The sequence below is a fragment of the Alexandromys fortis genome, unplaced genomic scaffold, assembly GCF_014885135.2.
Source record: "Alexandromys fortis isolate MF-2015 unplaced genomic scaffold, M_Fortis_MF-2015_v1.1 scaffold_120, whole genome shotgun sequence".
NCBI lineage: Eukaryota > Metazoa > Chordata > Mammalia > Rodentia > Cricetidae > Alexandromys > Alexandromys fortis.
Window position 1 is genome coordinate 5,265,498 of NW_026067999.1, and position 26,106 is coordinate 5,291,603.

The following is a 26,106-nucleotide window of genomic DNA, read 5'->3' on the forward strand; positions in this document are numbered from 1 at the left end:
CTTTAAGTCACATGTAGCTAGTAAGTAGCCCCTTAGACAGCAGAGGGCTAGAATATTTCTCTGTAGAGAAGTGGATAATGGAACAGAAGAACTGCCCATGCAAATGGGGGCAGAGATAAAAGGATTAGAAAAATAGTCTTTTTTTCTTTTAATGACATTATATTATATAAACAATTTGACCACGGATTTTTATATTCAAATATAGACTATAAACAAATAAGAGCTATTTAGTTTATATGACTACAATCCTATAAAGCCTACAATAGTCTTTATTCTAGAATGTACTATTAAGCAGTTCATTCATTCCTTGTGGTTTATTTCAGAACCGAACCTCCAACTCCCAAATTTACCATCTGTTCTACCAGTCCATGTGTGATAGCCAAGACTGTGTGTGTGTGTGTCTGTGTCAGGGTAGGACAATATCTGTGGAGTCAGTTTTGACTGTTTTCAGAGAAACGATTACTACCAGTAGTCTGTGGGGGCGGGGAGGTAGAGCTGCTGCTAAACATGATGGCAGCCCTCAAAGCAAAGAATGATGCAGCCCAGAGCATCAAGAATGATGAGTTGGAGAGACTCTAGTCTAGAGCCTAGCATCTTTTTAGGTTTTTTCTTTTCTATGTATGCATGTGTGTCTATGTGAATCTATGCTGTCTATGCGCAGGTGCCCATTGAAGTCAGAAGAGGACATCAGATCCCATAGAACTGGAGTTGCAGTTGTGAGCTATTTGATGTGGGTGTTGAGAACAAAATCCAGATTCTCTTAAAGAACAGGGAGCACTCTTAGCCACTGAGCCATGTTTCTAGCCTCGGGCCCAGCTTTCTAAACTGTGGACCAGGACCCTACATGGAATCTTTTAACTGAATGTGGAAGTTTAGAAAAACCTTGACAATAGTAAAAGGTTTCTGGTTATGCAGTGAAGAGAATAATTCCAAAATCAATTGCATGATGAATCCAAGATATTTCTGGCAGCATTTATCCATGTTGCATAGTACAACTTTGGTATAGCCTAGGTCTGACCACATAGCAGACACGCCTTGCACTGCTGTTTCCTCCACACCAATGCATCACCAATAAATGTTGCTTGAAGCGTAGTAACTCAGATTCTTGACGACTGTATGCTAGGAATTTCAGTGTTTTTACTGTACATGTAATGTTTTATGCTGTCATGAAATCATGTTTAATTATAGAAAACAAAGATTTTCAATGTTTTCCTACTGTCATTGCTCAGAATATCAGTATCAAATGGTTTTATTTTTGGATTGTATTGCAATAGAATATTTAAGTTCAAAAATTGCTATTTGAGGTAATAGAATTTCATAAAAAAATACACAGTAATTTTTTGCTAGGGTTTATGACAGAATTTCCAGAAATTTCTGAAATGGCCTTAAACATGCTTTTGCAATTTTGTACTACATATTTTTATGGCATCCTTAGTATTGATGATTTAAAATTAAAATATCATCTTTGAAAAACATTGAAGATGATCTGTGTCCTCGGATAGCAAGTATTCTGGCAAAATTTAATTATTTGTGTAAAAATAAACAAGAATGTCCAGCTTGCTAGTATGTAGATTTGTTTTCATTTCAATAACTGGTAAAATTATATATGAATACCAAACAATTGTTTTCAAATAAGCTTCTTCATGATTTATCATCAGTAAATGCATAATCTGTATACCTGTTTTATAGGCCTATATCTCCACTCAAAGCCACAGAAATATTTCTTAGGCAAGAAAAGCATGTATGGGTGGAAAAGGTTTAAGAAGCCTGGGACTAAAAGTACTACATATTTCTTTTCATATGTGAAGCATATAGCCCCTACACACACACATGCACACATATAAACATGCATACACAAACATGTAAATCGAGGGGTTCAAATCTTCATGTTCACTTTAAGAACACCTGTGGAACTGCCCAGGTGATCAAAGATATGTATATAAAAACCCACCAAGTATCTGCAAGATGTCACCTTACAGAAGCCATGTGCACTGTTCTTGCATTTGCAATAATGAAGTTGGTTGTGCCAGCAGCGATGGTGGACTTAGGGCCAAAGACGACTGACTCTTATTGCACATGTTTTAAAATATAGAAGGCATAGATATAGCTTCTTTAGTTATTGAACACATTCAAGTGACTCTATCATCCAAGATCCATCACTTTACATCTAGAGTTTAGGGTCAGATTAACCTATGCATGAGATTCCCCCTATCCCACCGGGATGATGCTCTCTGAAGTAAGTTGCACAAAGGAAACAAAAAGCTATGGCAAAAGAATACAGTCAGCATAAAATAGAGGCAAACAAAAATTTAAGACAAAATAAAATAATATATGTATATATGTTTATATGTGTGTTTGTGTATCACAAAGCTAGAAAAGAGTACACGAGAAAGGACAGCTATAGCTTAAGGGAGGTAAATAATAGGGTCACGGAATACATGTGATCAGAAAGCAGAGGAGCACTAACTGGGAGAACAGAGGGAACCAGCTTGGGAAGGGGGAAAAACTATCGAGGGAGGGAAATGATGGAGAACATTGTTCTCAAGTATTGGTTCTCAGCCCTTAATTCTCATTAGAGTCACCTGGGAATTTTTTTTTTAAAAAAATCCAATATCCTGGTTCTTCCCTAGGCCAACTAAATCAGGAACTGTGAACATGGAGCGCCAAACATACATTATGTGTTCTTCAAATATTCCCAAGAAGGTTCTACTATGTAGGAAGAGTTGAGAAACGTAGGTCTAAGAAATGCTGTCTAGGACATCCCCATTCCTTGGCCCTCGAGTCTCTGACTACTATAGTATACATATTGTGTCTGTTATGGAACTCCCCCACCTAAACGGTGCGCTATCTTTTACTCCGTGTGGTTATAAAGAGGGACTCTTCAAACCTGTCAAACAGAGATGGGCTTCACCTTTGCCCTACTATGTGCAAGGGGAAATGGACAATTTCTTGGGAAAAGCATGCCTTGGAGGGCTTCCTCCTGTCCAGGGGAAACCAAAGGTGAAAATGGTTAGCAGGAAAAGTAGTTGAGGGGGAGAATGGCCAACTTGCAGCTCTTTCTGGGCTGTGTTCACAGCGCGTGGGGTTATGCAGTAGCGGGAAAGGTCAACCTTATGTCGTCTGGTCAGTGTAATGAAACGGAAAAGAGCATTTATTTATGTATGTATTTATGTATTTATTTATTTATTTATTTATTTATTTTGCTAATCTTGTATTGTGAAGACACACATTTTGAAGCCGCCCATGTTAGTTTGTTAAAAATAACATTGACAAGATGTTTTTCTACAAGAAAAAAATGATCATTTTTGTGAGAGATCAAAATCGTCTGTGTCACTCTTCAAGTAACCCCACCTACTACAGGGCACATTACTTATCCTTCTTTTCTTCAAGACTGACAGCTTGGCATGAGGGGCAGAGGTAGAGGTTGGGGGGAGGGGTTCAGGAGATTTTGTTCTCTGCCTATTCTGTGTTTAGTTGTGTCCAATCCAGGATTCAAAGATTTTGTGACTGTCCCTGGTGGCCTTGAAAATAGAACCTATCCACACCTGTGGCTTTGTTTCACCATTGTTGATTTTTATTAGGGGTGTAATTTACTGGATATGTGTAAACCCTGAGCACACTATATTCTCTGTGCGATTCCTTGATAAGGATGTTTGCCTCTTTCAGAAGAACTCAGGTTCACTTTGCTGGCATCTTTATGGAGGCACGAGGTGGTCCTCCATCACAGCAGACAAAGGGATGACCGAGTGAAGGTCTTCATCAATACAGAGGAAAACATTTCTCAGCTAGAGCTAGGTACAGTGTTCCCCGACTCTTAATCTTTAACAGTTGAGGATACTATGTGCCTCAGTCAGATTTTCCAACTCAGCGCCTTGGCATTGGTACTAGACAGATTTTTCTCATGGGGCTTGTCCTGAGCCTTGCAGGATATTTAGTAGGATTCATGGCTTCTATCACTAAATGCCAAAATCAGCCGAGTTGATAACAACAACAAAAAAGTCTCCTAACATTATCTACTTGGCAAAACTGCCTCCATGTTCAGAAATTCTACTGTAGCTTTAGCCTTTAGTGGATAATCCAAGGGGAACTACTGGATGGTTTTGAGTGCCTGAAGAAAGAAGGGAGGAGGCTGGTGATATGGACTGAGGTCTGATTCCCTCCTTGAGGATTCTTGACTGCTACCCAGGAAACGGGGAGGAAGGAAAGGAGATGGAACTCCTAGTGACCTGGCTTACCCTGAGGCACTAGACTGTGTGGTTTTTTTTAGCACTGGGAATGGAAAAGATGGACTGAACGAAGGACTGTTTGGAGATAGAACCATGAGTCACCAGGAGTAGGAGGAAAGGATGCATGAAGGGAGGATCAGCACCCAAGATGGCTCCGTGGTTGTTGGTTCTCAGGGCCATATGGTGAGGTGGACAATATTGGAGGAGAAACTGACAACAGGAAAAGTGCTGTTGGGAATCACCTTCCCTCCTTCCTTCCCTCCCTCCCTTCCTCCTTTCCTTCTCCCCCACCCCCGTATGTGTGTGTGTAGGTGGGTGTGTATGTATGTGTACTCCTGCTTTAACATGCCATGTATAAAAACTGTCCAGCAGGGGTAGTCTAGTTGCCCAGTAGGCAACTGAGTCTGAGTCTTGAGTTGTAAAGAGAGGACTTGGGGAAACTAATCTGATGTAGGCATCCCCTCTGTATGCTATGATTACCATTGATTAATAAAGAAACTGCTTTGGACCTATAGCAGGGCAGAACTTAGCTAGGCAGGGAAAACTAAGCTGAATGCTGGGAGGAAGAAGGGCAGAGTCAGAGAGAAGCCACGGAGCCACCAGAGACAGACGTGCTGAAACTTTGCTGGTAGCTATGATCTCATGGTAATGCACAGATTACTAGAAATGGGTTAAATTAAGATATAAGAGTTATCCAATAAGAAGCTAGAGCTAATGGGCCAAGCAGTGTTTTAATTAATATAGTTTCTGTGTGATTATTTCGGGTCTAAGTTAGCTATGTGGCCAGGAATCAACAAGCAGCCCCTCCCCCAACAAATCAGAAAAGAGATAATATCTGAGGCAGGAGGCAGTGTCTGCAGGTTGAAAAGAATCAAGTCCTTCATTGTCGGGGTCTAGCCCAGACCATAAATTATTTCTCTCGACCAGACCCCAACATAAACTATCTCTCTCTGGACCGGCGTGGAGCCATGGGACTAAAGACACAACTCACATGCCTTTATTGAGAGGGAGATTCTCAGTGGTCCTTCATGAAGTCCTGAGTTCACATCCTGAAGAATTTCTCTCGTTTATTCTCCAAACAGTCTTTATACCAAAACACCAACTGAGGGGTAAATACATTAGCATTCTGTCTCCTAGGTAACCAGGTAAATGGCTTTTAGTCACATCCACATCTACCAATCTGCTCTGTATGCTAGCTGTCACAGGCTTGAATTAGCATCTCTATCAGGCATCCTCCAAATTACAAAGAAAGGAGTAGAGCAACATCCTGACCTTTTGTTAGGTTAGTGACAGCCTGTCTGGAAGGTTACGTGACTGCTCCGGATACTAGCCATGGCCCGAGAACTTGGCTGTCACACCATGTAGAAATATGGGCCTATACTTCATAGCCTTGGCAGCTCTGTAATGCCCTGCTCTCTCTGTGGCTTTCACACTGACATGGGTTTGAGTCGGCAAATCAGAAGTAGGCAAGCAGTGGGGCAGATCCACACTGACCACATGTATCGGGAAGCTCAGGGAACTTTAAATTTCATATAACAGTGAGCTGCATATATTGGACCTAAGTAGAATTCAAAACATATACCATTGATGAGGCGAAGCCCAAGGGAAGCCAGTACAGCAGCAAAAGGCAGCAAGTGAGCTGGTCATATGCATCCTGAGCTGAAGTGAATGGACCAATGCTTGACTCCTTGGTTTTGAAAGATGAAGAAATGTGCATTGGCAAATGTGTTTTGAAGGTGGAACGTGAGCTAATGAATCAAACACTCCTCTGCAAGTCCCTGATTAGTCCCCCAAAGAAGCCTCCGCCAACCAACTCTCTCTGCTATCAAACCACAGGTGAATGTTCTGGATGGATGGTTCTATGGGCCGGAGAGACAAGGAAGGGTCTTGGCAGATGGAAGAAGGTGAGATAAGGGAATGGATATGAGAATCAATTATTTGCTAGGGAGAAATCCTAAAATAATCATATCATTTATGGAGCACGGTACAAAACACAGCACAGACACTTTGAGTTTCAGGTTCTATGGGTGAAAAAAAAAAAAAAACAGAAACCTCATGATGAGATGAGTAATGATGGCGCCAGAGAAAATCCTGGTCATCTGAATCCGAGCTATGATCTTTACCTAAGGATGGCACATTGGCAGTGGGACACAAAGTTGAGTCCTTGAGCCGACCCAACCTGCACACTACTGGGAAGGCAACCTGGGGGCTCAATGTGATGTTTATGCACACTTCCTGGCACTGAGCTTTTGGATGTGGAAATTTTCTCGTCTGGTCAGACATACTGATACATATTGGATGGATATTAACTTTGCTGCTAGTTTGCTTCCTTCCAGCTGCTTTTCTGCTGGGTTCCCTCTCCGCTTGTCTGATAAAATGGAGAAATTTATTTCTGGTGCAGTAGAAGGAAAAACGAAGGATAGACCAGATTGTCTCCTCCCTTGAGCATTTGCAGTTCAGCAACTTTGAAACAGAAGCCCATGCATGGGGTTCTGAAAGCAGTTCAGAACAATGAGTCCCAGACACAGATTCCTGTGGGGGGGGGGGGAGAGTCAAGTTCCTGGCCTGGTTCTTGAACAGGGAGAGGAGCTGACTGTTGAGGGAGCAGCTGCTTTTCTCTCTGTTCCTTTCTGACTGTCTCTTTGTCTCTCTCTCTGTATCTCTGTGTTTCTGTCTCTGTCTCCCTGTGACTCTCTCTCTCTTTCTCTCTCTCTCTCTCTCTCTCTCTCTCTCTCTCTCTCTCTCTCTCTCTTCCTCCCTCTTTTTCTATTTTAAAATTATTTTCATCACATTTTACTGTGCGTGTGTTTGTGCTGAAAGCTTCTGGAGGACAGAAGACAAATTTCAGGAGTCAATGTTCTCCTTTTACCATGTGGGACCTGGGGATGGAACTTAGCTCCCTGGGCTCATGACACGCCACTTTACCCGAGGAACCAGAAACGGGTCTCTGCTTCAAATGAATCCCCAAAGCTAAGGAAACTGTGGGCCACACTTAGAGCGGCAAACTCCGGTGAATGCAGTGATTGTTTCGAAAGTTTTCTTAGTATGTACCTCGAACTTTCAAACCCAGGCCACACGTATCATTTGTCACTAATGTGAATGTGATTTTAGAAATATGTAACATATTATTTCTGGTGACTTCAAGTGAAGTCACAAAGTTCCACAGATTGCCTGTTTTCACTGCCACTGAGACTTTATTTATAAAAGCTCGATGCGTGGGAAGGAAAGCGAGTGGGCAATGGAAAGAATGAAGAGAGTCTTTCTCGCCTATACTCCAAATGGTTTGTTTTAATCTGATACTCTCACCGTATTATCCCATGGGGCCTTGGCGCTCTTACAACACTAGATCTTTGTGTTTTCAGTGCCCTTTCCTGATTGGATAATGGCGAATTCACCTGATGTTCAGCAACAGGTCTGGTCTTTGTGCTTGCCTCTGCCCACCCTTTGGACAGACTAAACATTGGGAGTCTTTTCATTTTCTTTCTAGAAATGATAAACTTTCTGTTCCCAAGCTACAAATCAATTCTCTTTGATTTTCAAGAAGCATTCACTTCTGCACAGCATGGCCATGTGGTTGTTAGAAGACAATTTAGGCGTGTGTAATCCGTCATTCCCATTGCACTCGACTTGCCAGTAACAAATCACTACAACCATGCCTCACTCAAGGGATGGCATGGGCTCCAGAAGGTAGCGACCATGGGAGTCGTTTTAGAAATTGCCAGGCGCAATAGTAGTGTTATGGTGCTCATAGACTGGTGCCAAGCCCAACTGTCATTAGAGAGGAGCCTTCACCCAGCTACTGATGGACACAGATGCAGACCACAGCCAAGCATTAGGCCAAGCTCAGGGAATCCTGCTGAAGAGAGGGAGAAAGGATTGGAGGAGCCAGAGGGGTCAAGGACAGAACAAGAAAACTCACAGAACCAACTAACCTGGGCTTATAAGGACTCACAGAGTCTGAACTGACAACCAGAGAGCCTGCATAGGACTGACCTAGGCCCTCTGCGTATGTTACAGGTGTATAGCTTGGTCTTCATGTGCCACTTCTAGTAGAGAAAGCAGGGGATGTCTGTGACTCTGTTGCCTGCTTTTGGGACCCATTCCTCCTGTTTGGTTAACTCAAACAACCTTGGTGGAGGAGAGTGTGCTTGGTTTCACTGCAGCTTGATATACCACAACTTACTGATATCCGTTGGATGCCAGCCTGTATCTGAAGAAGAAACAGTGGAGGAGGAGTGAATGGGGTTGGGGGAGTGGGGAGAGGAAAGAGGAAAGAGAGGGGAAGGTTTGGTTAGAATGTAAAAACAAGAAAATAAATTTTTAAAAGGTAAGGAAAGAGAGTACTCTTACAACATAGCATAAAACTATGGAACCCACATATAATTAAGCAGCCAAGTGTTTGGAGAGCACTGCTCCTTGCCAGTTTATTCCCAAATATCAAATCCACACAGAACATCCGTGAAGTTTAGGCTGAATCTGTGCACACAGCATACTGAGCCAGCCAACTACAGTGCTTAATGTGATGAGCATTTTCTTAGATTTTAAAAAGAAAAAAAGCTGGGTCAGGTGAGATACACCTGTAATCCTAATATTCAAAAGCATGAGGTAGGAGGGCTGTGAGTTTGAGGTCAGTCTGGGTTACCTAGGGAGACTTTATTAAAAGAAACCTAAAACCTCACACAGTGTCTCTATGTGACCATAAAACATCACTTCATGTCCTGCATTCGGCAAAAATATTCTAATGTTAAACTTCACACAGGTTTTCACTGAGTGAAGACACAAGGAATTCATTCTTTCTTTTAGCTTTATGCACCATTTTTCATAACTAAACAACAATTGACCTTAAGTCAGTTAATACACACTCGTTTGGTGTAGGAGGGTCTCCTTTCTATGTGTTGCTTTCATTGGTTGAATAAAGAATACTGCCTTGGCCTTTTGATAGGGCAGCCCTGAGGTAGGTGGAGTAGACAGAACAGGATTCTGGGAAGAAGGGAAGTGTGGCAGACGCCGTGATTCTCCTGCCTGAGATGGACGCTGGTTAGACTCATGCCGATAAGCCACAGTCAAGTGGCGATACACATTAATGGAAATGGGTTAAAATAATATGTGAGGGTTATCCAAGAAGAGGCTAGATATAATGGGCCAGGCAGTGATCTAATTAATACAATTTCCATGTGGTTATTTCGGGTATAAGCTAGCTGGGCAACTGGGACTCAGCCCACCACTCTCTTACAACACTCATTCCTTCTACATATATTGTTTATATGGAACAAAGCAATTTCACATCCAAGACTTCCATTATTGAAGACTGAACATTGCAAACACATGCAAGGTCCAGTGGCTCTTTGTAAAGGCATTATGGAGTTCATGTTGCTTTTCCAGGCACATCACAGCTCTTGATTTCTTATGCTGGGATGAAGTAACAGACCTAGTTTCTTTCTCCTACAGAGTCTACAAAAATCGAGGATTCTTAAAGCCTCCACAAGACTGCCTCATTTTAGATCAATAAATGTTTACTAGCAGGTTTGATTTCATCCCCGAGGGACACAGTATAATTTCTGGAGACTGTGTGTGTGTGTGTGTGTGTGTGTGTGTGTGTGTGTGTGTGTGTGTGTATTTGATGTGCCTAATTGTGTGTCTGCCCATAGAGACCAGAGGGGGCCATCAGATGTCCTGCTTTATCATCCTCTGGCTTACTCTCTTGAGACAGAATCTCCCTGAATTTAGAGCTAGGCTGGCAGACAATAAGTCTCAGTAATTGTCCTGCCTCTTCCCTCCCAACCCAGTGCTGTCATAAGCAGGGATGACCATGCCTAGCTTTTTTGAAATGTGTGTTTTCTAAGAATTTGAACACAGGTCTTTATGCTTGTGATGCAAGCATTCTTACCTACATAACCATTTTCCCAGACATAGAAGCATTATAAGTTGAGGTAAGGCGTCTATGAACATTTTGTAAATTGAGGCTACCAAGTACTCTGCTTTAGCGAATACCCCTCACTTGTGCTGAGGCTGAGAGACCGTGAGTTAAATTAATATTATTCTCAGGGGGACTTAGTATCTCTTGTTGAGGAAGGAAGATGACTCCACCTCAAGTTATATGGGTTTGGTCTTGCTCTTACCTCTCTCTGACCCTGATGGCTGGGGTCCTAGAATGAGGATCTTTGATATTCAGGTAGCTCACAGTCTGAACTCTAACTGTCTCGCTCTGTATGGTTCTCACATAGGCAAACCCTGCCCGTGGTACTTTGAACCTAAGCCCTGAGGCCTCAGCCAGGACCCCACCTATGATTTTTCGAGTAAAACGGGCCAATTAATGTTCTCTTTAACAAACTACTCTATCACATCCTGGTTCTTACATAACTAGTCACCTGCCAGTTTGTCCACCTGCCACACTGTTCCTGTACCCATGGCCCTATTGAATGCTCTACTTTCAAATGCTGCCCATCGAGCCTCTTCCAGGTGGTTTACAGATGGACACCTTGGAAATGGTCACCAAACTGTCTGAACAATCCCCTCATATGTTTGAGTCTAGTCTGGACCACACTTCAATTCCTTACCAATCCAGTAGTCTAGTTTCGAGAACCTTGTTTCTCCTACAACAATCCTTCCTGGTGCCTGATAGGCTATTACTTTGTTTCACACAACAGATAGAACTAAACATTGTATATAAGAATAGCAATAAAATTAATGGAGAAGCAATTCATTAGATTCAGCTGGGGATTTAGCTCAGTAGGTAGAGTGCTTGCCAAGCAGATATAAGGTACTGAGTTTGATTCCTAGCACTGCAGAAATTAGACACAATGTCACAAGCCTGTAATGCCATCAGTCAAGGGGTGGGGGCTGGCCCTGTGGTCGTGGTGCATGCCTTAATCCCAGAACTTTGAAGGCAGAAGCAGGAGAATCTCTGAGTTCCAGGTCAGCCTGATCTACAGAGTGAGTTCCGGGATATCAACTACCAAACAGAGAAACCCTGTCTTGAAAAACCAAGAAAAACAATGAGGCAGAGTCTGGAGGATATAGCAAGTTTGAGGTCAGCCCAGGATACATCCAGATTCTTTTGGAAGAATGAGAGGGTCAAACGGCAGGTGGTCATTTAATTGGATGAAAACCTAGCCTACAAGAGTTTTCTGACTGGTTTAACTGAGGCAGCTCTGTTGTTGTATAGATACAGTTGACAGGTTGGAGAGTTGTTTTTGTTTCTATTTGTTTGTTTTTTTGTTTGTTTGTTTGTTTGTTTTTTGAGACAGGGTTTCTCTGTGGCTTTGGAGCCTGTCCTGGCACTAGCTCTGTAGACCAGGCTGGTCTCCAACTCACAGAGATCCGCCTGCCTCTGCCTCCCGAGTGCTGGGATTAAAGGCATGCGCCACCATCGCCCGGCATTATTTGTTTGGTTTTTAAAGACATGGTCTTTCTATAGTTTCGGCTAGCTTCAAACTTACTACATGGTTTAAGGCTAACCTAGAACTCCTGATCTGTCTCCATCATTCTAATGCTGGGTGTCACCACACATGGCAAAAAACATATTTTTCTTTGGTATTATCTTTTTTGTTTTGAAAAACAGTCTCATGTATCTTAGGCTGGCCACATACAATATGCAGCCAAAGATGACTTAATTCCTGATCCCCCTGCCTCTATGTCCAAAGTACTGGGATGAGAAACATGCAGCCCCACAATTGGTACTAAGGGGTGAATTCTTGTTTTTAAATATTTTTTAAAAAATATTTTGAGATTGTAATATAATTACAACATTGCTCCCTTTTCTTCCTTCCGAACCCTCTCATATACCCCGCCCTACTCTCCATCAATTCATGGCCTCTTTTCTCACTAAATTTTGTTGCATCCATATATTTGTATGTATATGCACACACACACAAACATGCACATATTCATAAATATAATCTGCCTTCCTTTTTTAAGAGCTTGCATGGAGCCTTCTGGTACCATGAAAGCTAGTCCTCAGAGGGGGGACATTCAGGCCAGTCCTAGCTCAGAGGTTTTGGGGTTCTGTGTCTGAAGTGTCATCAACAATAGGGATTTATCTTGAGGGTGGAGACTTCATAAGATCCCATTGTGATGCTTGTTGTCTTAAGCCCAATGCAGATGAGGGTCATCAAAAGGCAACACAGATGGCTAGAAGAAACAAGAAGCAAATGCAGCCTGTTTCCCTGTGTGGGATTCTGGACTGAACAACAAATAGAGGAAGGTTAGTGGGGAAACCGGTGAAGTCTAAATAAAGTCTGTGATTTAGCCCATTGTAATGCAGCAATGTCGGTTTCTAAATGTTGATAAATGAGTCCCAGTCCTGGAGATAGGAACTCTGGTGCAACTGGGTGAGGAGTTCAAAAATAAACAAAAGGGGGAAATTTGGAGACTTTCTGTATTGTGAAGAAACCCGTCAAACAGTAGAAGGATGTGGTGTTTGTTTTGTTTGGTGAAAGGATATGATGCCAAGACCACTTCTGTTTCCTTCCCAGTCCAGAGGCCCTCTCTTAGGTCAAGAAGATGTAAGAAGCACTTGATGAGAGAGAACCTCTGGCCAGTCCCCACATTCTTCCCACAATGGTTCGAAACAGATGTTTCCACGTATCCACACTGAGACAGAATCAGTTGGTGTGCTAAGAAACTCACAACCACCCTCATGTGTTGTTAAGTTCCTCCCAGTGTGTCCTTTTTCATTTGTGCAAGCTTCTTCCAGTCAAACACTTGAAGGCTCAGACACAGTGGCCTCATGGAAGTGTGCACTGTGAGCAGAAAGCTAACAGATCCCTAGAAGTAGAAAGGTGTGAGCTTCAGAAGGTCTCCAGTGTGAGCAAGTGCCCACTGTTCTTGGAGGTGGTTATTTATTTATTTATTTATTTATTTATTTATTTATTTTTGTCTCTTACTAATGGAACGTATACTGCTGAAGGAGAAGTTTCTGACGGATTTAGTAAACTCGTTTTAGAAGTACTGTAGCGAACCCACATCCCTTGTGACCTTCAGATTGTCAAAGAATGTGTTCCTTATGACATCTACTAATTGTGACATTCTCCTACAGCTGGCCTAGTTTGCAGAAGTTGGGGAGGACTTCCAGCCAGCATGTGGCTCAGATAATCCTCACGGATTTCCCTTAGGGTATTTTTCTAAGGTAACGTGCGTGCGTGCGTGCGTGCGTGAGTGTAGCTTGCTGTCATGCTCTGTGGGATAATAGGGGGTCTGTACCTGCTTCATACAGCGAGTGTTTGTTCCCCTTCGATGCTAACTGTGACAAGACTTTCAAAGTGGGCGATCCGATTCTCACTCAAGGTTGTGCCTCCTTTAAGAAGTGTCTAATTTGTTTTTTTTTTTTTTTACCACTATTAGACTGTTACTCAAAAAACATGAGCTAGAACAGCACACTCAGTGTCAAACTCACATGGCAATGTGAATAGCTTGCTTCAAAATCTGTAAGTTAACAGCAATAGTAGAGACCATGTAGATAAGAAACTAATTTATTTTTTTCCAGCCAATACATTAGAAAGTGGTGAGAATAATGTGCTTTTTCTTCTTTTTTTTTCTTCCTATAGATCCCGTTCTTCATGCTCTCAGAATATGAGTCTAATTCTTTACCCTCTTATTCCTGTTAGGGAGATCTGTGGGCCTGTGTTATAAGCTGCTGAGCGTGGAAGAACTGACTTAGGTTTTATAGCTCTGTGATGTGTCTAGGGTCATATAAAACACAGCCAATAAACTACAAAGCTGATGCTCCTGATTTCCTTAGGGAGTTCCAGAACACTCTCCTATGTGCAATTTCAGCATTTGGCATCACACATCTCAGAGACTGGAAGAATTGGAACTGAAGTGTCTTTTTTGAAAATTTTTTTTTTTTTGCTCCTAGAGTATCAATGATACTCTAATCCTGAGTTGTTCAACCTCGCCCTATTGACATTTTGTGCTAAAACACCCTTTACTGGAGGGTCAAGGGAGTTGTCCTGTTTACAGTTGGATGTTTGCTGGTGTCTCTAGCCTCTGCCTACTAAATAGATGTCCCTGGCTTTCTTCAAGTCCTTATATCCACATAATCTCTAGACATTGTTGAATGTCCCTTGTGAAGCACAAAACATTCCCTTTCATCATTTGAGGACCACTGCTATTAAAATAAAAACAAAAACACAAGCAAAGCCGGGCGGTGGTGGCGCACGCCTTTAGTCCCAGCACTCGGGAGGCAGAGGCAGGCGGATCTCTAGGAGTTCGAGGCCAGCCTGGTCTACAAGAGCTAGTTCCGGGAACGGCACCAAAGCTACAGAGAAACCCTGTCTCGAAAAAAAAAACAAAACAAACACACACACACACACACACACAAGCAAGCAAATGCAGACAACCTGGGTGTGGTGGTGCATGCCTTTAATTCCAGCAGTTGGGAGGCAGAGGCAAGCAGAAAAACCAAGTTCCAGGCTACTATATAATGAATTCCAGGACAGCCAGGGCTATGTAAACAGACTGTCTCAAAACAACAACAGTAATAAAACCAGACAAGATTGTTGTGGAATATTCCTTTACGCTGTGTGAAGAATCACTGTGATTGGTTTAATAAAAAGCTGAACAGCCAATAGCAAAGCAGAAAATGCAGGCACAGAGAATGCTGGGAGGAAGAAGGGTGGAGAAGCCAGCCAGACACACAGAATGGGATAGAGATAAAAGCTACATGGTAGAATGTATATTAATAAAAATATGGGTTAATTTAAGTTGTAAGAGCTAATTAGAAACAATCCTAAGCGATCAGCTAAGCTTCTATAAGTTCCTCTTGGTTATTTAGGAGCTGGCAGATGAGACAGAAAAATCTGTCTACACAAGATGGTATCACAAATGTGATTTCGTTACATTATTCTCTGTGTCTTCTATGCTTGAAAGAGGTCAATATTGAAAAGATTACATATTGAAATAGTTGGCTAAGAGTAGCTAGGGAAGAAGCCAGAAAGAGAAAACAAAAGGAATGATGCTTCAGGTGTAAAGACTTTAGAAGACCACATGTTCCTACTCTCTGTACAATGTAGACCAGACGCTCCAAACACACAATAACATAAGCAGATGGAATTTCTCTGTTCCGTGCCTGGAGGTGGCCACACCCTTGGTGTCTTAGCTTGATTTTTATTGCTGCGAAGAGACAACATGACTACAACAACGCTTATAAAGGAAAACATTTAACTTGGGCTGGCTTACAGTTCATAGGTTTAGTCCATTATCCTTATGGCAGGAAGCATGCTGGCATGTAGGCAGACATGGTGCTGGAGGAGGAGCTGGGAGTCCCCCATCACATTTAAGTTTTTAGCCTATAGACTTTCCAGGTCTTAATGTTGTGAAACTCTCTCCTCTGTTTTAGTTGTGTTTCCCGTTTCTGTGATAAAAGAACACTCTGAGAAAAACAACCGAAGGGAGAAAGAGTTTCTTTTAGTTTAAACCTCTGGCTCATGGTCCATCATGGTCTGAAAGTGACAGTGGCAAAAGCTTGAGGAACCTGGTCTCATGGTGTCTGGCCTCGAGAGGCAGAGAGCAATGCATGTTTATGCTCTGCTCACTTTCTTCTTTTTTCTATTTTGGGATTTGGTTTTTATGTACATGCATGTGTATGTGTCTTTGTGAGTGTATGCTACATATATTCAGGAACCAGCAGAGGCCAGAAGAATGTTTCCAATCCCCTGGAAATAGAGTTACGGGTGGTTGTCGGCTGCTCCACATGAGTTCTGGAATCAAATCTGGGTCCTCTAGAAGAATAGCAAGTGCTCTTAATGACTGAGCCGTCTCTCCAGCCTCATTTTTTCTCCTTTTTAAAAGATGGTTCAGCCGGGCGATGGTGGCGCACGCCTTTAATCCCAGCACTCGGGAGGCAGAGGCAGGCGGATCTCTGTGAGTTGGAGACCAGCCTGGTCTACAGAGCTAGTTCCAGGACAGGCTCCAAAGCTACAGAGAAACCCTGTCTCGAAAAACCAAANAAAAAAAAAAAAAAAAAAAAAAAAAAGACGGTTCAGAGTATCAGTCCATGAAATTGTTCCAACTCTAGTGGGCAGGTCTTCCCAATTCAATTAACCTAATCAAGAGACTCTCCCAGAGGCATGCCAGAAGTTCATCTCTCTCCCACGTGACTCTGGATTGCATCAAGTTGATTGAGATTAACCATCACACTCTTTAATGCCCAGGCATTTTCATCACCCCCAAAGAAATCCATATCCAAGAATACATAAAGACAAAGGAAACTCTCAAGGGGATAAATTTTATTTAAAAAAAAAACAAACAGATATTCAGTTGAACTATTTAATTACTAATATTTCTTTGTGTGTGTGTGTGTGTGTTTTTTTTCCGAGACAGGGTTTCTCCGTAGCTTTTGGTTCCTGTCCTGGAACTAGCTCTTGTAGACCAGGCTGGCCTCGAACTCACAGAGATCGCCTGCCTCTGCCTCCAGGGTGCTGGGATTAAAGGCGTGTGCCACCACAGCCTGGCTAATTACGAATATTTCTAATCACAAAGTAAAGCAAAATTCTCTGTGTTGCAAAAGAAGACTGGATCACAAGTGTGCTTTTGTGATGTTAGTCTCGCTTTTCTATGCTTGAAATAATTTCACAGTGTTGAAATGGTCAATTGGGAGAACAGGTCATGTCTTAGTTCATTTTCTATGGCTATAACAGAATATCCGAGGGTTAGTAATTTGTAAGGGAAGTAGGTTTATTTTGGTTCATGGTTTAGAAGACAAGGACATCCGAGTACATGGTGCCAACATGTTTCTTGCCTGCTGCTGGCCTTGCAGCGCTTCAACTCGTGGCAGAAAGAGGAAGATTAAGTGGGCAAGTAAGGAAAAAAGAAAGGGGAATTGAACACTAGTGATAACTAAGCCATCCATTTAAGAAAGGCGTTGATCTATTCATGAGACCTCTGTCCCTGTGAACTAAACACTGTCCATGGGGTCCCACCTGTTAACGCTACTATACTGAGGAATTAAAATTCCAACACATGGACTTTTAGGGGATATATGCTCAAACTACTGCCAGCTAATATTAAAAACGGGAACCGAGGAGTAAAGAAAATCCCCAAATGAGTCAATGCTGGTGGAATTTCTTCTATTTTGTTTTCTTGAGACAGGTTTGCATGTCACCTAAGCTAACCTCAATCCAGCTAAGTAGCCTAGAGTGACCTCTACGTCCTGCTCGTCTTGCCTACCGCCCCAAGAGCTGAGATTATGCGCATGTGGCACCACAAGCAATGGAAACTCCTTTTTGTCTGCATGCTTTGATCATTTCCTCCCAAACTATTATGTCCCACTTCATGTCGTACTGAAGTAGGCTTCTCTTCCTCTCTTCTAGTGTCTGGACCCAATTCCACATTTATTTGGAAGAAGACATCAGAGAACCCAAGATGCCAAGTCCCTACTGCTCTGCAGGGAATTCTTCATAGAAAGAACTTCAGAGTTTCTGTAAGTTGGTATTCCCCCCACTTGCTGCACACAGCCAACCTATAAAACTTGACTTCCATTCAAGGACAAAGACCTGGTTTTCTGGCAGTGCTAACAGAGGCAATCGCCAAGAACATATGTCCTCTTCTTTCTGTACACATTTTGGCTTCTGGAAATTTCACTCCTCTGCAGAAGTGATCAAAGATGTTTATATACCATGGCTGGTAAGGCTGATGGCAGGAACTGATGGTAGAATTCAACAGTACTATTTTTAACTATTAGTGCTATTGTGTCCTGAATATTTTCTTGATGGATTTTTCTATTATATAGGATTGTATTTTAGCTAAACTGCACATATAATGAAACATACAAATATAGATGATCATCCAATGAGTTTTGATACATTTCTATCACACCCTAACCCCAAGTCCTATGAAAATGAATTGTTATATTTATTCTGGAAGGTTTCCTCCTGCCCCTTTCTTCCCAGACTCAGCTCCCAACTTCCTTTTCCTTTTAGAGGTAATTACTGTTTGATTCTTTTTTTCCTGTTGTGTTGAATTTTGACATATCTGGAAGTGGGGGAGGGAGGAAGCAAATTTCTCAAGGTTCTTACTCTCTAAATGAATTGAAGTGTGGGATTACCCAAGGGGGCTCTCTTCTCAGTCTTCGACTTGCCAGTTCTCACAAGTAGGCTTTTGATAAAGGTCTGACTGAGACCCATTTTCCCCAAAGTTAGTTCTGCATCCAGGGGCATAATAACCTTGGTGTTATATTTAGAAGCTGACACTACTTAAGATTCAGGAAGAGAAGGGTACTTTAGTAGCAAAGCCAAGACAGAAAATTTTCAAATCTACCCAGTAAGAACTTTCAATTTTTATGCCCAGGTTTTATATCAAAAGGCTACAGCGGCGATCAGACCTTCCAGCCAATCTCCAGCTTGGACTGGCTAGGACCTTGGAGGAATTACTTACCATCCCTGAGTGTTCAGCTGTCAAACGAATGCCACTAGATTGATTTCCACTCTAACGGATGGTGTAAATCTGGCAGCTGGTATTTGGGATGATGGCTTGTTTATGGGTTCTCCGCTTTCTTCAGGCTCAAGGCAAGAAAGTGATCCTGGTCTGGGAAGTCTAATGAAATGAAAACAAACTCCTTATATCACAATGGAAGAGTTGGCAGAGACTAAGTTCAGTGATAAAATTAGCCTTCAACTTATGTGCTGCTTTCACCAGGGAATGATGGGCTCACAAGAATGTTCCAGAATTTGTATTCATTAGCACATGCATCTTGTTATTTAGGTTTCCCACTCGATTATTTTTCAGCTTCCACTGTTCAGAAATATGCACAAAAAAACACCCCAGTGTGACTACTCCCCAAGTCCGCTGAAGCTGCTTCTGTGTTGTTTTGTTCATTAGAATGCTCAGGAAGGCTTCAGTTTTATTTGCTTCATACAATAAAATAGCTGCAAATGGTAATGATTCCAAAATGGTAGTTTGTTCCCAAAGGCTCACATGCCAGAACATTGAGGGGGCTGACTTCTGCGTTGGGAACTCAGCTGCACCATTTGTTCCGACAGGAACCAGCAGCTCTCCTCTCTGGAAGCAAATCATTCTCCTTGGCAGTCTCTTTTCTTCCCTTGTTGAAGTCTATGTACCCTGTGTGCCTTTGTTCCCATGCTTTCTTTTTCCTACCCCCGTCCTGCCCACAGAGGTACAAGTAGAACCTCAGCATGGGTAGGAAACAGAAGCAACCAACAAGGCGAGCCAGCAAATCACGAGGTCACAAGCCCTGGGGACTGACCCCAGGATCTCACCGATGCCAGGCAAGTGGCTCTCACTGAACTGTACCCTCAACTATAGAAGCTTTTTCTCTCCTCTCATGCTGAATTGGGAGGCAAGTGCATTTTGGATGTGAGGTTTATGTGATTGGCATCTCACTGGCCTCTCCAAAACCGTGCTCATTCTAGCTTGAGATAGGCGATAACATCCTCCACACGTGGCTAGAATTTGAGATAGTGGAGACACCCAAGAGGATCCAGGGAGTCAAGCTTGGAAATGCCTGTTGTGCGGCTCCGAGACCTGGTTATCCTTAGCTGGGATGAACTGAGCGGTAAGGCCCTGTGTGTTCAGGAAGGTTCTCTGCTGACAATGTGTCTCTTGGTACAGTGACACATGCACTTCCAGGCTGGAGGTCTTGTGAAGATGCAGGGTCTCACCCAGCAGGGCAGAGGTGGGGTCCGAGACTGCATCTCTCACAGGCTGCAGGCTCATGCTGCTGTGCCAGGAGATGTGCAGCCCGGAATAGCACGATCTGTGGCCAGGTGTGGGGGCAGTGCTTGCTTTTCTAAAATCTCGTGGAATTCTCACAAAATCAGATGGGGGCTGCAATGGTTTCAGTGTGGTAAAGAAGGAAACCTGGAGCTGTCAGGAGAACGTCTGATGTTCCTCAGCTAGTGACCATCGGAGCTGTGTTTCTGTTGCTGTGATAAATATCCTGGGCGAAAGCAACCTGGGGAGGGAAGGATTTGTTTCATCTTACAACTCTTAGTTCATACTCCGTCACTGAGACAAGTTAGGACAGGAACTCCATGCAGAAGCTGGCAGAGACTGTGGAGGAACACTGGCTTACTCGGCTTGCTTTTTTTCTTTTCTTTTTTTTTCCTTTCCTTTCCTCCCTTTTTTCCTTCTTTCTTTTTCTTCTTTTCTTTTTATTATTTAAAATATTTTTTAAATTTAAATTTATTTTGATCATATTCTTCTCCATCTCCAAATCCTTGCAGATCCTCTCCCCTCCCTTATCCACTAGTCTTTAAGTTCTGCCTCAAAAAATAAGCAACACTCCAATACAACAAAACTCCCCCAAAGCAATAAAACAATACCCAAAAGGAAAGAAACAAAACCAAAACAAAATAATCCGCCAAACTCCTTGTGAGAATTCTAGCAGTAGGAGCGGGGACTGTATCTGAGTCTGTTGCCTGTTTTAGGGACCCTTTCTTCCTACAGGGTTGCCTTGTCCAACCTTAATAGAAAAGGAGGTGTCTAGTCTCACTGCAACTTGATAGCCATAGCTAGGTGATATACATGGGAGGCCTGTCCTTTTCTAAAGAGAAGTGGAGGAGGAATGGATGGAGGTGAGGTGGGGGGGGGGGCTTGGAGGAGAGAACGGAGGGGAAATTGTGGTCAGGCTGTAAAAACAATCAAATAAATAAATAAATAAACCCCATAAAACTCTAACCAACAAAAGCACACACAGACCACTGTTGTCCTAGAGGGCTTGATATGCTATGTGTCACTCCATTGGAGAAAACTGATTTTCCCTTTTTCAGCAGGGGTGAGAGTTCAATTGTTATCCTTTACCCTAGAGGCTAGGTTTTCAACCATCCATTCGTTCGTTCATTCGTTCCTTTTTTAACAAAATAAAACATAGTAAGATAAAAACATCGAAGTTGGAGACAACAACTCAACCAAAGGAAGGGACAAACCCAGGAGGAGGCACAAGAAACACAGACCCATTCATTCACACACATGGAGAAACTAAGCTTGAAGCCATAATATATGTGCTGGAGACATGGTGTAGACCTGTGCAGGCCCTGTGCATGCTTCAGCCTGCTTTCTAGTACAACCCAGGACTACTGCCCAAGGGTGGCACTGTTCACAGTGTACTGGGCCCTCCTATATTAACCATGAATCAAGAAAATGTCCCACAGGTCAATCTGGTGGGGACCTTTTTATTTCTTTTGAATGTCCTTCTTCTCAAATGTGTCAAATTGACAAAAACTAACCAAGAAATGAGGGGGAGTAATTTAAACAAATATTTCTCAGAGTGTGGGTCCCAGTCTATCAGCGTCACCTGGAAACATGTTAGACACAAATTTTCAGGTCTCATTCCAGATCTAGTCCATCAGCAACTAAAGATGCCACCTCTGCAACCTCTGCTCTAGTCAGCTGCCCTCAAGTGACTCTGCTGAACACTCAGCTTCAAGACCACTAAGTCAACACAGTGCACATGAACCCGTAATGTGTACATGAATCACCAAAGAATTTCTTAAACTGCAGATTCTGATCCCTCAGGTCCAGAGTACAGGCTGAAATGGTACTTTTCTCACAAGCTCCCAGATGATCCTGATATAGCTGGTCCTTGGGCCATGCTTTGGGTACAAGGAATTGGGTTAGCTTTCCCTCCCAGTAGCAAGACTCCAGTAAGTGGTCTGTGGGTTTTATTCTTTACGTGCTGACTGGATTATGAGAAAGAAGGACACATTCCTACATTTAACCATACAACTGGCTAAAAGCAGAAAGCTCCAAATTCAACAAAAAAGTTCTGGGATTAAACAAAAATGTAGTGAAATGCCAAAAGACAAGATGTGTAGTTATTCCAAACAAAAATTCGTTTGAGTTCAGCACTACCTTTAAAACAATGTTGTTCCTACAAAGACCCTGTTCCCTGAGATGTAGTGCCTTCCTGTGTCTTCTCTTTAGGGGTGATTCTGTTGGTTCATCTTCTCTATGAAAATAGCACATCTATCCAGATAATTTCCTCTATTGAAATAATCTTTGAGACCAAAGAATGTGCAGCTCCAAATTCAAGTGTAGAAAGAGCAGCAGACTGTGTTCCTGCCACCCGGCTCCCAACTGCCTGGCTAGCTTATGCCCCAAAATAATTACATGGAAACTTCATTTAAACACTACTTGGCCCATTTGCTTCTAGCCTCATACTGGCTAACTCTCACATCTTGATTAACCCATTTCTAATAATCTGTGTACCACCACAAGGTGGTGGCTTACTGGGAAGATTCTAACCTGCGTCCATCTCGGAGAGGAGAGCTATGGCGTCTGCCTCACTTCCCTTCTTCCCAGCATTCTGTTCTGTCTACTCTGCCTACCTATGTTCTGACCTATCAGGCCAAGCAGTTTTCTTTATTAATTAACCAATGAAAGCAACACATAGAAAGAAGACCCACCTACATCATTCAAGTTCATTACTTACTTTGATACAGAGGAATAAAAGAATCAAAGTGATAGCTTGGGCCTGCTGACAGATGTGCTTGGTTTGATGTGACCCTATTTGACTTTTTCTTCTCAATGCCATATGTACCCAATAGAGCCAGAATCTGTGAGGTGTTTTTGTCAACAAAAGCCTTTCTCTATTACAGAGTCAAGATGTAAGTGGAGATTTTAGGGTAAAGCCTAGGCCCCAGTAGCCCCAACAAACTAAGCTTTGCTCCTGTCCCCATTATATACACATTGAAGAGATGGGTATTATGAAAAGCGGAGAAAGGGGACTTAGCTTATGTGGCCATACTGGGAAGGCAAACCAATGAAGGGATCCAGTGACTCCACATCTGTCTGGAGGGCACTAATGTGAGTTTTCAGTTTAAACAGAGGAAGAATTGAGGCAACAATCAAGAAGCTTGTTTTATTAAGCATTCCTGTCCGAGGTGTGGTCTGGCTGACAGCGCTCAGTTCTGGTTCTGGCCATATCGATTCCAACAAAGCCATACCTCCCAATACTGCCACTCCCTTTAGGGACCATTTTCTTTCAAACTTCTGTAGCGTGTATTAACTGTGCATTTCCACACATGCAGACAACGTGCACGAATACACCATCTGACCACAGACTTTCTCTCTTTACTCTTTAATCCATACCCAGCGTAGTATCTGGGTATGGAGAAAGAAGAAGCCCTAACTTCAATCCTCAGCACCACAGAAAGATAAGCATGATTGAACACACCTGTAATCCTAGGGCCAAGGAGGTAGAAGCTGAAGGATCAGAAGTTCATGGTCATCCTCATCAGCATAGCAAGTTTGAGTACATGAAGCCTTTCCTCAAAACCAAATAAAATAGGTCCAGGAAGATGGCTCCATGGATTAATTTGCCCTGCAAACCTGATGACCTCTGACTTGTACACAGGTTCTGTGGCACATGTGTACTTGCTACATCACACACAAAAATAACAATTGAAATTTTAAGAAACAAAAGATTTACAAATTTTAAGTAGTATTTTATTATGATTAGATGTAGCTTCTTCATTTTCTCTTAGCCACCAAAATGTGCTTATTTCTAAGCTATAAACTATTTCTAAGATCTTGCATTTAAAGTTGAGTAACTTTAATTCCTTGTTTTCCATCTACAGCGCTGTCGAGTAAAACTCTTGGCTACGATGAAAAAAATTCTACACTGTCTAGCTTAGGCCTTGATCTGTTCTGATTTGCTTTGGTGGCTTGGTGCCCTGGTACCAAGAACATTGGCCCTGGGCTAACAAAATAAGCAGGAAAGGAAGAGCTCTTCATTCCTCTTCATTCCGGTGCCGTGATAGATGTGACTCCTCATGGAGAAAGTCAAATATTGGGCCTCGGGGTGGAGGCATATTTTTCCCAACTCCACTGCACATCCACCCTAGAAATTCACCCTAGGTAAGCAGTTTCCTCAGGAGGGACTGTTTGAGAATTGCTATGGCTGAGTTAAGTTCTGTATGGCCTCTCATTTGTGATGTTTACTCAATGAGACCATTGGCTAGATGGAGTTTGCTCTCAGTATTTGAGTTAAAGCAAAACAAGTTAAATGACTTGTCTATCTTATCTTTCTGGCTCAAGGGCATTTTAATTAATTTACTTTCATTTCTATTTCTGAAGCCCATGAATTTAATCCTAGAACTCTTTGGTTATTAAAATAAAATGAAAAATAAGGCAAAACAAAATCCTTCTTTCCAAGCCATATGCTTGCAACATCATTTAGTCAACTGAAGGGTCTTTCCATTAAAAGAAATCATAGGAAGAAATTATGTTACAAATAAAATTATCTTCAGTATCAAAAAACCAAGTTTTCAATTCAAAACTAGCAGGCTATGATGGGTTCATGTCCATAATCCCAGCACTCTGGGGATGGAAGGGAGGAAGGAGGATTGATACCATAAATGGAAGGCCAGCCAGAGAGCTCTACGGTATTAGTCTCTTTCAAAGAGCAAAACAACAGCAACAAAAATCCCCAAAGTACAAATCTTTGAGTTCTTTACAAATTTTTTAAATTATTTTCTGGTCTTGTCAATGGGTGTTACATGAATTTTTGTTCAAGTGTCCCCTTCGCATCTAGAAAATGTTTGCAAAAATCACACAGCAGGCCAGCAATAGGGTTTTTCTGTGTTCTACTTCCATTTGTTATGACATTTCCAGTTATATAATCTCTCTGTAGAGAAACAGGAGGACTTCTGGGAATTAAAAGTGTCAGATCCATGGGTGTGGGTCTCTCTCCCGATCAGAGCACTTAGCATTTAATGCACGATTCTTTTCAGGATGTGTCCTTGGTAGCTGCTGTGCTCAGCTAGTAATTTTTAAAATCACTTTTCATTCTCTGTATGTGATTCTAATCCACATCCTTCTTCCCCGTTATTTTAATGCCACTGATTCCAATAATGAGAACAGTGTGTCTCATCCAAGTGCCAAGCCCATCATGTAGTAAGTGCTATAAAAAGGGCAGAGGAGGGGCAATCAATCAATCGTCGATGGAGAAGGCCCTGTCTTTGTCATATGAATTAAACAGAAAGGAGCACATGAACCTCAACATTTATCTACTCCTTACTGAGTGGAAGGGAAAATGTCATGCCTCATTTGCAATCCCCACACATTGTTCGCACGGCAATTTGGAATCTGGAGGCTAATTCTCATGATATCAAGGAGCAGGAGAGACAGACGGGCTCCAGAGAAGACGACCACATGCAATTGCCACCCTTTGCTTTGAAAGAAGGTTTAATTGTCTGAAACGTATTAGTCCCATTTGATGGCGAATTGCTATTTCAGTCACATAAGCCAGTTCGAAATCTCAAAGGGAGAGAATATATATTCATGATTTTTCAAACTCAAATGTTTCATGTTGGATTGCTACATGAAACCATGAAAAAAAAATGAACTTGGAAAAGATATGAAAAATTCTATGCCTTGTGCTTCTTGTACATTTCAATACCAGATTTTAGTGTGATATATAGTGATGGTTGCCATAGCAACAGGGATCCAGGACCCTAATTATGCATATAAGAAAACTGGCAGCAAGGTGGAGCAGCCTCTGGCCAGAAATAACTGCCTCGCTCCCAGTCATCTACTTGTTTCACTTTTACATGGGTTATCTAGATTGGTGCTGTGTAAATTACCAGTCAACTATCTAAATTGTGGGCTCTGAGCTGATTTTCTTGACAGCAATCAGACCATGAGGACAGACCAAGATAAATTGCATATGAATTACATCCCTTTGTCTCAATTGCTTAAGAAATCAACAAAATTGATGACTGTGGAAACAGACATTATAATGAAGGAAAAGGAGAACCCACACAGATTTGGATTAAGTAGTGTGGCAAGAGATAGTTGTTTACCCAAATGATACAAGGTTGCTTTGGAGTAAAACTCGTGCACACATGGTTTAGCATAAGAGATATCGCTCGACTTTTCGACAAAATGGCTGACAGCATTTAGTATGCTGGCATAGAACTGT

General features: G+C 42.2%; 1 long non-coding RNA gene across 5 annotated transcripts in view; it reads left to right on the plus strand.

Moving 5' to 3' along the window:
• LOC126512680 (uncharacterized) overlaps nucleotides 1–26,106 on the plus strand; it is a 531,499-nt gene that overhangs the window by 353,181 nt on the left and 152,212 nt on the right. For 4 of the 5 annotated variants that reach the window (XR_007595127.1, XR_007595124.1, XR_007595125.1 and 1 more), the window contains exon 5: nucleotides 17,537–17,646. This is a non-coding gene — a long non-coding RNA (uncharacterized lncRNA). Of the gene's footprint in view, nucleotides 1–17,536; nucleotides 17,647–18,512; nucleotides 19,039–26,106 lie in introns of those variants that run through there. The other variant, XR_007595129.1, reaches the window with a different exon arrangement.